Source organism: Sminthopsis crassicaudata, chromosome 6, assembly GCF_048593235.1.
Source record: "Sminthopsis crassicaudata isolate SCR6 chromosome 6, ASM4859323v1, whole genome shotgun sequence".
In the NCBI taxonomy this organism is placed as follows: Eukaryota; Metazoa; Chordata; class Mammalia; order Dasyuromorphia; family Dasyuridae; genus Sminthopsis; species Sminthopsis crassicaudata.
Genome location: NC_133622.1, coordinates 18,880,820 through 18,893,386, shown reverse-complemented (window position 1 = coordinate 18,893,386; position 12,567 = coordinate 18,880,820). Strand labels below are relative to the sequence as shown.

Below are 12,567 nucleotides of genomic sequence, written 5' to 3'. Positions count from 1 at the left end.
ATTTCTAGTTATGTTTCTGCAACTATTAAGCATGACACCATGGTTCTGCAGAAATTATTAATTTATCTTCTGTGAGAAGATGTCTAAAGGGGCAGGATGATCAGGGGTTAAGGTTCTCTGAGCAGGCTGATATGAAATTGTAGAATAAAGGGAAAGAGCTGCAGCCCTTGGACTACAGCAGTTGTGCTGCTAGTTTTATGCCCCACCATTTATGGCACCTTGCAAAGGTATCATCTGATCTCTCTGGGCTTCAATTGACACAATGAGGCAATGTCTATAGCACTAATTACACAATACTATTACCAAGCTGAGAAGTAGCATATATATAGGGCTCGCTATGCCTTAAATTATCCATTTAATGGTTTCTGTCTTGGTCACTGTCACCCTGAAATGTAGCAATGGACTTCTAAACTGGTTTCTTATCTTAGTTCTCTCCTTATAATTCTAATTCATCCTCCACATAAGTGACAGATTTGTATTTATTTACATAGACGCCATGTTACTTCTCTGATAAAAATAAACCAAAAACAAACAAAACTCCCTTTCTCCTTTGCATTAATTACCAATAGTAAATCTTATGCTTCTTAACCTAGCAATTCCCCCCTTTCGTTTCCCCATTCATTCAGTTTTTCTTCTCGCTATTCCCCCTAACCCTTCTATACTCCAGACAAATTGAATAGTTTACTCACTTTGTCTTGGTATGCCATATTTGTATTTCAATCTCCAACTTTTGTTCAGGATTTTTTTCTTTGTCTTGAATGACTTCATCATGCTCATTGTTGAAATCCTTTCACTTCTGAGAAGTCCAACTCAAATTCCAGTTTCTCCGCAGTTTCATATTTCAATAAGTCAGCGATAGATAGAACACCACACCTACAGTAAGGAAAAGTTGGATTTAAATCTGGCCTCAGACTGTGTGCCTTTGGGTAAGTTATTTAATAGTTTGCCTCAGTTTCCTCATCTGTAAAGTGAGCCAGAGAAGGAAACATCAAACCATTCCAGTATCTTTACCAAGAAAACCCCCAGAAGGGGTTCTTGAGAAATTGGACCAATGAAAAATGTTTAAACAATAACAGCGGCAGCAAAAAAAATTTCATTAAAAAAAAACAAGATTTTTTTTTTTTTTAATGCTGACTTGGAAAGTGAGAGGAACTTCCACATTACAAATTGTCAAATATCCTCATTTTAAGTAAGGAAAATGCAATAATTTCTTAATTTAGACAGGCATGTGTTAGGATTACTAAGTGAGAACTCAGGTTGTCTGGATAGTGACGAGGTGAGAATTCAGGTTGGACAATTACAAGGTGAGAACTCAGGTTGACTTGATGGAAGGAGCAGGCTCATTGGCTGAGGTGGTTCTTCCCAGAAGCCCTTGCATTATCCCACGCCCATTCTCTGGGAGAATAAAAGAGAGGACTCCCAGAGATAAAATGAAGACTCTGAATTGCATCAGGCTTGACGGGGCTCTCTGCAGGAAGGGAAGTCACTTCTTTGGACAAGAGTTAACAGCAACTGCCTGGAGACAATGGTTCGTTACAGGAAGAAGAATCTGTTGGAGAGATTTGAGTAGACACAGCAGATCTCTTCCCAGAGAGCGATCCAGCAGCTTCTGGAGACGACAGCTCGTTACAGGCATGCTTGATTATAATTACTAGCAAAATTCTAAAATTCAAAATTATGAGTCCATGCAATGGTGATGAATGCTTACTAAAGCCAACATGGATTAATCAATAGATGATATTTTGAGGAAACAAAGATAAGGAAATAGGAAGAAGGCACATAGACCAGTTCTCCTCCAAAACCATTTCAAAACAAAGAGCATCACCCTAAATTGTGATCAGGAAATAAAAAGAAAATATGTGAATTATTTTTATAGGTCAGGTCATCTTAGAAAGGTAAATGGTTTTTGTTTTCATTAAATGACTCCAAATGACTTCAAAAATGGCAACCAAACTGGGCCCTTAGCTGTGGGCCATGGAATAAGGTAATTTTAGGGTCAATGGGGCCAACCTCAGCATTGTATCCCAAGGAGACTTGAGATACATGTGATAGCATCTTATTCAGACATCAGAGCTGGATAGCAGACCCACAAAGAGGGGCTGAGATCTTATTGCTGTGGCTAGGTAAGGAGAAGTCATTGGCCTGTGCACCAGACAAGAATCAGGAATGGAAATAAGCACTAGCTGGGTATATTTGACTCCAAACTGAGGGCTCTAATTCAACCCCCAGCCAAAGGGAGCATCTGCTGTTCAGTTTTTCCCAGTGTGCTCAACTTTCCAAATAGCTGACAGGGGACTTACAGCAGAAGCATGCTGCAGCTCCAACCTATAATTGGGCAAGGAAAAACCTACAATTGTGGCATTTAGACTTAGACCAAAGTCAGCATCTTGGGTCCTTAAAAATATAATATTTGAATTGCTATAAACATCTAAATTATTCTGAATATTATAAATATCCAAGTCAATTACAAAGATTTATCAAGGAAGATGCTCTTCACTTCCAGAGAAAGAAATGAGAAATAGAAATATGTATAGTATGGTTTTACACGCTCACTCACACACATACATACATATACACACGTACACATTTGTGTACTTCTCTAGGACAGGATGGCGAGGGAGGCATACAGTTCAGAACTTAAACTGTAACCACCACAAAAAAGATTTAAAAAGAAGAATATAACATTTAGTACTTAAAGGTATCCACACCAGGACCCAAGTGAATACAAACCTGAATTAACAAGGGATTTCTGGGAGCACTATAAAAGCCTGGCCCTAACACAAAGTTCCAATTGATGAAATAAAGCTGGAAGAATGAGTAAACACAACAGAATCTCCTACTATAAAGACCTTTTATAATGACAAGGATACCCAGGACCCAAACTCAGGAGAAGAAAATGACTAAAACAACTACAAGGTGAAATGCAAAGAAAAACTCAGCTTAGCTACCGGATTTAAGGAAAAACCAGAAAGGAATGTAAGAGATTTCACACAAGATTCTTTTCACTTATGTCATTATTGATTATAAGCCTCTTTTTTTGCCTTTTGGAATAACATATTCTAGCTTCTCCATGTCTCTTTAGGAGGGATGGCTGCTTAATCTTGGGTAATGTTATTATGACATTTCAGGACTCTAACTCTTTCTTTTGGATTCTTGCTGTACTTGTTTCTTTGACCCCACACCTCTGTTTTTCGACTGTAATATTCCTTGGAGTTGTCATTTTGGTCTTTCTTGAAGGAGGTAACCAAAAACTTCTTTCTATTTTTTGCCCTGGACAATTTTCCTTCATTTTTTCTTGAAATAGGATATCAAAGCTCTTTATGGGTAATGGCTTTCCTACAACACTATTCAAATAATCATATTAAGTCAGATTATCACACTGTATAAAAGTAGAGCACATTTGAAATATGAGTGACTAACTGTGCAATAGCAAAGAAGTAAGCAATGGAAACTAGGGGAGGGAGGCAAGTAGGAGTTCTGTTTGTCTGAACCACTCTCCACATGGAACAATGATCATACATGCTGGGAATGAGAAAATGATGGAAGGTGATCATGCAGACCTTCAGCCAAGAACAGGCTCAAACCATCAAGTGGAGAGCTTGACATCCACAGGAAGATCTCTGGGTTTCTATGAAAAGACTCAATTATAGAACATGATTGACCTGTATGGAAATAAGTAAACGTCAATCCCTTCTTATTTTCAGGAGAGAGCGCTGATGACTATTTAAGGACATTTACTTTCTATAGTAATGACAGTATTCTACAGGAGGATGAGTATACTAGAAGTATAACAGAACAAATACTATCCATAGGTCAAACTACATAAGTATTGAGTTTGCTCATGAAAAAGCATCTAAAAAGGGAATATAAGAAATAGCAGTTAGATGGCCCAGTAGATAGAGCATGGGATTTGTAACCAGAAAAACTTGAGTTCAAATACTTCTTCAGAGCACCCTGAGCAAGTCCAATTCTCTGTGCCTCTGTTCCTTCATCAGTAAAATAAGGATAATAATAGTACTTGCTTCACAAGTTTATTGTGAAGATTAAATGAGTCCACGCATAGAAAGTGCTTTGCAAACTTTACTGTGCTATATAAATCAAGTTAAGATTATGATTACTATTATCATCAAGCAAATGTAGATCTTTAATGCTAAGAAACACATAAGGGACAAAATAAAGGAAATCTTCAAGTGTCTGAAGTGCAATCACCAGAAGGAAACATTTTGCTGCATTCCCCAGAAACCAGAACTTGAACCAATGTGCAAAAGTTATAGGAAAACAAGAATTATTGGCTCACTGTAAGAAGGAAATGTGTAACATGACATAAGATAATAGTTTCTTCATGATATTGAATCATTATGGCATAACTAAGGTCCACTGAAGATCAATACACAGACACAGTGAACTTCTACTATTTACTAATTTTTTTAACGTGGGCAAGTCATTTAACATAGTCTCATTTTTCTCATGTAGAAAATGAAGGCATTGAACTAAATGGTTGCCTGAATTCCTTCCATCTATAAATACCCTAATTCAGTATAATGTACTTCCTTATACAAGAAATGTTCAAGTAACCTCCTTGAAGAGATATTTTATTTTTCTTTTTATTCCTGGCACATTGTCTGGTTTAATATGAATTGCTTAATAAAGTGCTACTGACTAGATTGGTAGAAGCTGAAAATGAATGTCCCATCTATTAGGATTTTGTCTAACTGATCCTAGGATTGGACTGAAGACTGAATAAGATGACCTCTCAATTCTCTCATAATTCGAAGACTCTACAAGTCTAAGGCATGAAACTTATGAATCTGAAAATGTGTCATTTTGGGAATGAGAATAAGGATTTTAACAGCAGTCTCAAATCTGAGAATGATAGAGAAAGTAATTTTAAAAAGAGAAAAGTAAAAAAAAAAAAAAGGAAGAAAAGGAATGATTTTGCCCTAAAAGGCTTATTGATTCCAAATCAACGCCATCTGACTCTGCTTGTAAGTGCCTGCAGGGCTCAATATGCCCATTTAACTAATTTTAGACTTAGCTTACTACCATATGCAGCTAAGTAGATTGCCAGGATTATCAGAGATAATGAAAAGAAGGGAACTAGATATAAAAGTAAAGATGAAAGAGGATATAAGGAAAATATCACCAAGGGAGTAAGTAGAGACAAAAAGAAAGAGAGAAAAGAAATGGAGACAATATCTGAGAATTTCAAAGAATAAAGTTGATAGATTATGTATCAGAGATTGGATACAAGAAAAAAATGACACATATGAATGGATTTGTCACAGACAGCAACTGCTTTTCCAGAATCTGCATGTGGCTAGCCATGACATTTCTGAACTTTCCCCAGACTAAGGTATAAAACCCAAAGAACAAATAAAACAATAGCTTGCAACGGCTGCTGTACACCAATTACGGTTTCATGAATAGCCATTAATAACTTAAAGATCTCTACAGAATGACAGATGACAGAATGACAGAATTCCAAATGAATGTCTCCCAGAGAAGATCATTATGTGACACTACATTGATAATAGCTCTAATGACCCCTTTCCCTCCGTGCATAACTCCAAAACTCTTTGGGAAGTTGTTGCATTTGTCATTTTAGGTCATCTGTACTAGTGGCAATTCAGCCTGCCCTTCATTAATAGACTGCCTAATCAGAACACTACTGTGTAGACAGGAGCATAGATTTGATTAAGAAAGAGAGAAGGCATCTCTTCACTCTGTGCAAAAGCAACATGTTAAAATCCAAACTCCCCTTGAAGCATTCAGTGAAGCATTTTGGGAGGTGTGTGTATTCTCTCTCTCCTCCTTTCTCCTTCACCTTCCCTTCTTCCCCTTTCTTCTCCTTCTCTCTTCTCTTTTTCTCCCTGTCTCTCCTTCCCTCTTTCCCTCCCTTTCTGCCTCCCTCCTTCTCTTCTTCTCCCCTTTTTCCTTCCTCCTTCTTTCCTTTCTTCCTTCTTTCTTTCCAAAAGATTTTCTAGACAGATTTCTCTGCCTGTCAGAATAGATCTCAGCATATTTGGGGTTTACATGTTTTTGCATGATGGTCTGTTTAATTCATTTTATGGATAAATACATGTATATGTATGTGTATATATATTGTATACCCATGTATGTGTATATATATAGGTGTCTATACATGCATACATATTCATATATAATTTTACATATATGTATATATATATATATGCATTTTAAAGATAGCCCTCATTTTTCACATTGGGGAAGGTGCTAACCATTAGCAAATGTGTGTGGTACATTCAGCCGACCTCATCACTTTCTTGTTTCATGCCCAAGGCTTAGCAGTTGGAGTTTCAAAACAGCCAGCTTTAATGTCTCTGACTGACATGGAGTTTTTGCTTACTTTAAAGATTTTTTTTCCGCTAACTTTGCCTTTTTTTCATATTTTCCCCCTCCATAATAACAAAGCTGCCTAAGCTCTTTTGTGGCTTAATAAATATTGTCATTTATTTCAACCCCAACATGGTATGGGGCGTTCTTCAAAGTGAAATGCTAAGCAGGAAAAGAAGTGTGCTCAATGTATAGAGGTTTAGCTTTTTTTAATCATTTCTATCCCTTGCATGTGTTTAAATGAGAGAAGATAATCCATTAAAATACAAGTGGAATTGTCAAGAAAAAAAAAAAAACCTGCTGGTACGTCCATAATTAAGCATTAGAAGGGACTATTTCAACTGCATTATAGTGGCTATATAAACCAATAGAGACTCCTAATTCAAAGCAAAAGAGTGACATATTTTCTCACCCCACCCCATTGTTTCAGCAAAATTAAAAGACAAATAAGTTCAAGTTAAAAGACTAATCTGTGATGTGCTTGTCACCAAGTAGGCCAGTAAAAAATGATACTAAAAATGAAAATTCTCAAGTGTACCAGTAGTCTCCTTTTTTTTTTTTTTTTGCTCATGCAACCCTAGAAGTTGAGCCAATATCCATTTATATATGGATATAATATGTGTAAATGTGTGTACAATAATTAATGCACATTAAAAACTATCTCACATACACCCCCCACCATTAAAAAGAACATAAAGGTGAAAAAAGGTTTTATACCATAGCTATTAAGGAGTCATTATGGTTGATTGATTGAAAAGAGAATTGACATGGTTAGCCCAAAGCTTTAGAAAGAAATACAGAGTTAGGGTAAAGATAAGCAGATTTCAACCTTATTCCTACCTCTATGTTGAGTTACTCATTCTTTGCCACAAATAAAGTAAGTACTGGTGATAGCCATTGACTGCCACTGCTCCACTCAGCATAAATCACTTATTGCGCCAGCAATAAAGTGATCTGGGTCTGAGTGTGATGAAATGGGGAGTAAAAATCTGTCTGCATAACCTCTACAGGGAGCATAGAACTGCCCTGGGAAGCCAATATTTGGTATAAAAATGGGAGGCCAACAATAAGAGGGGTAGAGTGGGGACAAGTTGGACAATAATGGGTGAAGGGGGTGATATTGTATTGATGAAAATCCCATGATTCTTACTGGTTAATTGAACATAACCCTAGAGCATCTTTGCCACTATTCTGGAGATCACAAATGTAGACAAGCTGGAAAACTCAATGCAAAAATCTATTATGATGGATGAGTCAATTATTAACTTGCTTCTCTAAATACTCCCTTGCCATTTATTGGCTTTTCATACTTAAAGGTTTGATCAAGAGAGTATTTTAATTTATGTGAGGTTGTTCTCAGAAAATTGTAAAGATGAGAAAATGACCACAATTATTAACATTCTTTTGGTCATCTTTTTTTTTTGGTAAAAATGAATTTCAAGAAAACTTTAAGCCCCTTCCTTAAAAAAATCAAAATCCTAATGCCTTAAGAATTGTGTCATTTATATATAGCCTCAATTTCTTGTTTAATCCTTGTTATTGTCCAACTATTCTTTTCTCTTCTTTATTTTGCTTAGTGGTTTTTCTGTTTCAATTATGTGGCACCTTAGGCCTTCTGATATCAGAATCTAAGAATGCTAGTCCCACTATCATTGTTACATTTCAATGCAACAACAATTAGACTGTTTTAAGGTAATGTTACATGTTACAAAAGGTAATTTTTAAAATCTTCACTTTTGTGTTTGCTGCCAATGTTTAATCTAAACTTTCTTGATATGATACTGCTTAATTTGATCTCTCATTACAGTTCATTTAAATTTGGTTTTTTTCTTTTCCTTTTAATTCTTTCAAAAGGTTAAATGCATTGCAGTCCTCATCTGTGAGCTCTTACAAATGAGTTCATGCTGTAGATAAGCAATACCCTTGGCTGCCATAAGAAATTAAGTGGATGTTAGTCAAGATAATTTTTAAGCTTTTCCTTTTGGTTCCTTGTGAGTATTGATTTTATCAAACTTCCAAAAAGTAAAGGTAATAATTTCATGACATTTGCTCTTTCATCCATTTCTCACTTTGCAGTGATGATACCCTATTTAAATATGTCAGGTAGGAATTAACTCGATTTCAGGTTATATCTACTTCTCCACAAAGTTCTATCACGATAACCTCATTGTGGAATGGAGATAACCCACAGTAAGTTCAGCTCATCTGAAAAAAGTTACAAGAACGGGCATAATAAGCTACTTTCCAAAGACCATCTGATTTAAGTACAGAGTGTCTCATCATCAATAGTCTGGATATTCAATAATGAGGACTTTGACTTTAGCAATGGATGAAATTATGAAAAATACAAAATGACCCCTGATCCTTTGCCAAAAATTTTAACTTCTATAATGAGAGCAGCAGAATGGCGAAATAGAAAGATGAGGCTGTCAAGAAATATATAGTGTAATTAACCTGTAACAAATATTAAACTAGCTATTGGTCCTCAAAATGTAAAATTCTTATATGGTGAGAAATCTGTCAAGATAATACTGGAAGAACTAAAAATTGACCTAAGCTGTTAAGTGGTTCAATGGATAGAGGACAGGATTTGGAACCAGGAAGACCCAAATTCAAATTTTTCCTTATACATTTATACTAATTAAATGATACTAGACAAGTCATTTAACCTCTATTTTCTCATCTGTAGTTAGGCATTATTTTCCCCCAGTACAACCTATATGTACAGGGTTGTTAATATTCAAAGTGATAATATTTTAAAAGTGTTTTACAGCTCTTAATGCATCTGTAAATATCAATTTGTTTGAGTTTGGACAAGATCCATGCTTTGATCTCTTTAGGGAACTTCTGGGAAGGAATCTCCTGTTGCTAATGCACGTAGGTGTCTGCTTTCAGACTAACCATCATTGTTGCTTGAACACTGAGAGATTAAGGGACTTCTTTTAGGAGCTGGTATTTGCCAGCTATGGAATTCAATCACAGGTCTTACTTTCAGACCAGCTCTCATTCCACTAAGCCATTGCTTCTCATGAGTTAATAATATTTATAAAATTGAATTAATAATAAGTACAAATTATGTGAAAATATTGTAGTATTTATATGGAAAAATCAACAAACTTTGTTTTCTTTGTACAGGAGAGTTCTGATAAAGGACAGCAGAGTAACACAAAGATAGGAGTTAAAAAATCTTTCTTAATGATCGTTAAGGGATGAGAACAGATGCCAACAGGAAACAGTCTGGGTGCATACCCCCCATAGCTCTCAGCCAAAGATAGGACCAAGTACTGTGTCTTTACTGACTATGAACTGGATCCAGAACCTGAAGAGTTCAAATTTATGTAGACTTTTAGATGAAGAGTTAGTATGACATCAATAGGAAGCAGCTCTGGTATCTACAGGGACATAGACACTATCAGTAAAAAGATAGTACCTAAGGATCAGGGGCACAGGGAACTTACTTCTAATTGGGCCATCCAACAAGAGGGTAAGGAGGAGAGGATAATGCCCACTACAGATTATCTTTAGCAGACATATATCCAGAGGTCTAAGGTCATACCAATCAGATTTTTTTTTTTTTTTTTTTTTTGATGCTGGGGTTAAGTGACTTGCCCAGGGTCACACAGCTAGGAAGTGTTAAGTATCTGAGATCTGATTTGAACTCTGGTCCTCCTGAATTCAAGCTTGGTGCTCTATCCACTGCGCCACCTAGCTGCCCCCAGACAGATATTTTTATTTTAAAATTTCAATGTAAACAATATCCCTTTTCCTTCCATTCCTGATTCATCCACTCTAAGTCTTTCCAGGCAATGCTTCAAAATGATGTAGTTACTGATTTATTCTCTGATACTGCCTAATGATAATAATGTCATATTTGCTCCAATCTTTTTAAAAGTAGAATTTTGTTTTTATAATTACTTATAAAGAAAAAAAAAAGACATACATATGTCAGTCGGACAAATATTAAGCTATATGCATAATGGGTAAAAATAATATGTATTAAAATTGTCTATTATTTTCATAATATATTTATCTATTTTATAATATTAACATATTTAAATTATATATGTCTATATATATAAATATATACATATATATATATACATATATACATCTTTAAATTATATATGTCTATATGTATATGTGTGTGTGTATATGGTTGTGTTTGTGTATGTATATTCCCCCCCCCCCCCATTTCCATCATCATGGCTCTGGAAGGATAACTGATTCTCAGGTTGTCATTATCATCTTGACCAACTCAGATTTTGATATTCAACACATTCTCAAGTGCCCCAGTTAACTCTCCCCATTGACTGAAGAGCTAGAGGGTGGAGCAGTAAACTCCAAACCTTTCTTTCAAGAGGCTCTGATCACAATTTCCCAGAGAATGTTCTCTTTTCTTTCAGCAGGTCTGTCTGCTGTTTATTCCATGGAACTACAAGCTCCTGGAGCTTCTCCTGCTTTTCAGCTTTCTTTTGTGTATTGTCTTCCTCCTTTAAATTGTAAGTTCCTTATGCGCAGGGACTTTTTTAAAATTTCTTTTTCTTATTTTACTTCAGTACTTCAATAGAGTCTGGCACAGAGTAGTCACTTAATACATGCTCATTAAATTTCATAATATATAAATATATACTGCAAGTAACAATGTGTTTAATGTATATTTAAAGTGTATTATAACATCCATATGTGAATGTGTTCTATTACATCCATATCATGTCATACTAATACAATTGAAGCCATTTCAGGACAATTTTTAATTAGGGGCCCTGGACTTGAATCCCCATTGTTGATCACCTGTATGACTTTGGGAAAGACATTTCACTTCTTGGGGGGCAGGGCATTTTTGCTATCTCTAAAAATAAAGGTAGTAGACTAGATCTCTAAAAGCATTTCTGGCTATGAATCCTATGATACTATCATCAGGAATTGCAATTATCTGGAGTTACAAAAATAGCTAAACAGCCATTCGGATTGAGCTATGGATTGATAGGTCTGATTTATCCTGGTTTGGATCTATATTGCTCAGATCCATTGAGTAATTATTCAATCCTTTGCATTGCTGTAATGGGGGGGGGGGTTGTTCATCTCAGGAAATGTGTTTTGAGAGAAGCTAGTACCTTTATAATCCTCAGTCTAAAATCATTAAGTTAGGCAGTAGCTTGATAGAAGCATGAAAGATTTCAGACACCCAGGAAAGCATTGCTTTCCATTAAAAAAAATCTTTCACACTTGTGACATGGTGAATTCCAAAAATTGAAGGAACTAAGATCCCCAATGCAGGGAATGCTCACTAGTAGAACTTTTCTGAAATGCTCAACTAAGTTTTCTCCTGTTGATGTCAAGAGAAACCTGACATTGCCTTGAGACTTGAGCTCAAATGGAAACAGAGGATTAAAACCAGACATCAGGAGTTGGAGAGAAATTATTCCTGCATTCTCTACGAGCCCCATAATATTTATGTATGTAATGGAACAGGAGGAAAATAAATAAAAGCTGTATTGCCAAGCTATAAAAAGTGAAAGTTTTAATAAGGGGTATTAGACTTGATACCCATTTATTTATTCCTCTAAGACTTTTTCATACAGATTGAACTAAGCTCTATAATGGAATGAGAGTAAATAAAAACTCAGCTGTTATATGTAGTCCACAAGGAGGAGGAGGAGGGGTGAAGGTAAAGGAGAAGAGAGGAGAGTAACTATTACAGCAGGAAAGGGAAAGCTTCTGTTTAAATAACCAAAGATTCTTTTGCCAAGAGAATTGAGTTAAAGTTTGTTGAGCTTTCCATTAATTTCATATTTCCCTGCCTAATAATGAGACAATATGATAAAAATGTGATTTTTAGAGTTGGTTTCATCCTTTAAAGAATAGAAGTATACAAAAATAGATAAAAAGAAATTGATTCTGTGAAAAGAGTTTTGCTTTTAAAAATCTGCTTATTTTCATAATTTTCTAATTAATCAAAATACTTTAAACATTGATTGGTAATATCAAAGAAAATTGTGTCCCTTCATATGAGAACTTTTGAGACTCCTGGGGATGCTTTTTTTTTCCAGAAGAAAAGTATAACTTCTACTCCATTACAGGTGTTTCATAGAAACCTAAAATTTATTCACCAATATTTCTCAGACTTAAATAAAAAAAAAGCTTTATCTTAGAATATTTTAAGGCATTGAAGAGCATCCCTCCCCCAAAATTAAATGCTACAGTCCCCTAAAT

General features: G+C 35.5%; 1 protein-coding gene across 1 annotated transcript in view; it reads right to left on the bottom strand.

Moving 5' to 3' along the window:
- The window catches only part of LOC141547220 (polyserase-2-like), a 262,636-nt gene that overhangs the window by 177,290 nt on the left and 72,779 nt on the right, over positions 1 to 12,567 (bottom strand). Inside the window, exon 2 of the mRNA XM_074275668.1 lies at positions 690 to 873. The gene's annotated coding sequence lies outside the window, so the exon portion shown is untranslated. The remainder of the gene's footprint in view (positions 1 to 689; positions 874 to 12,567) is intronic.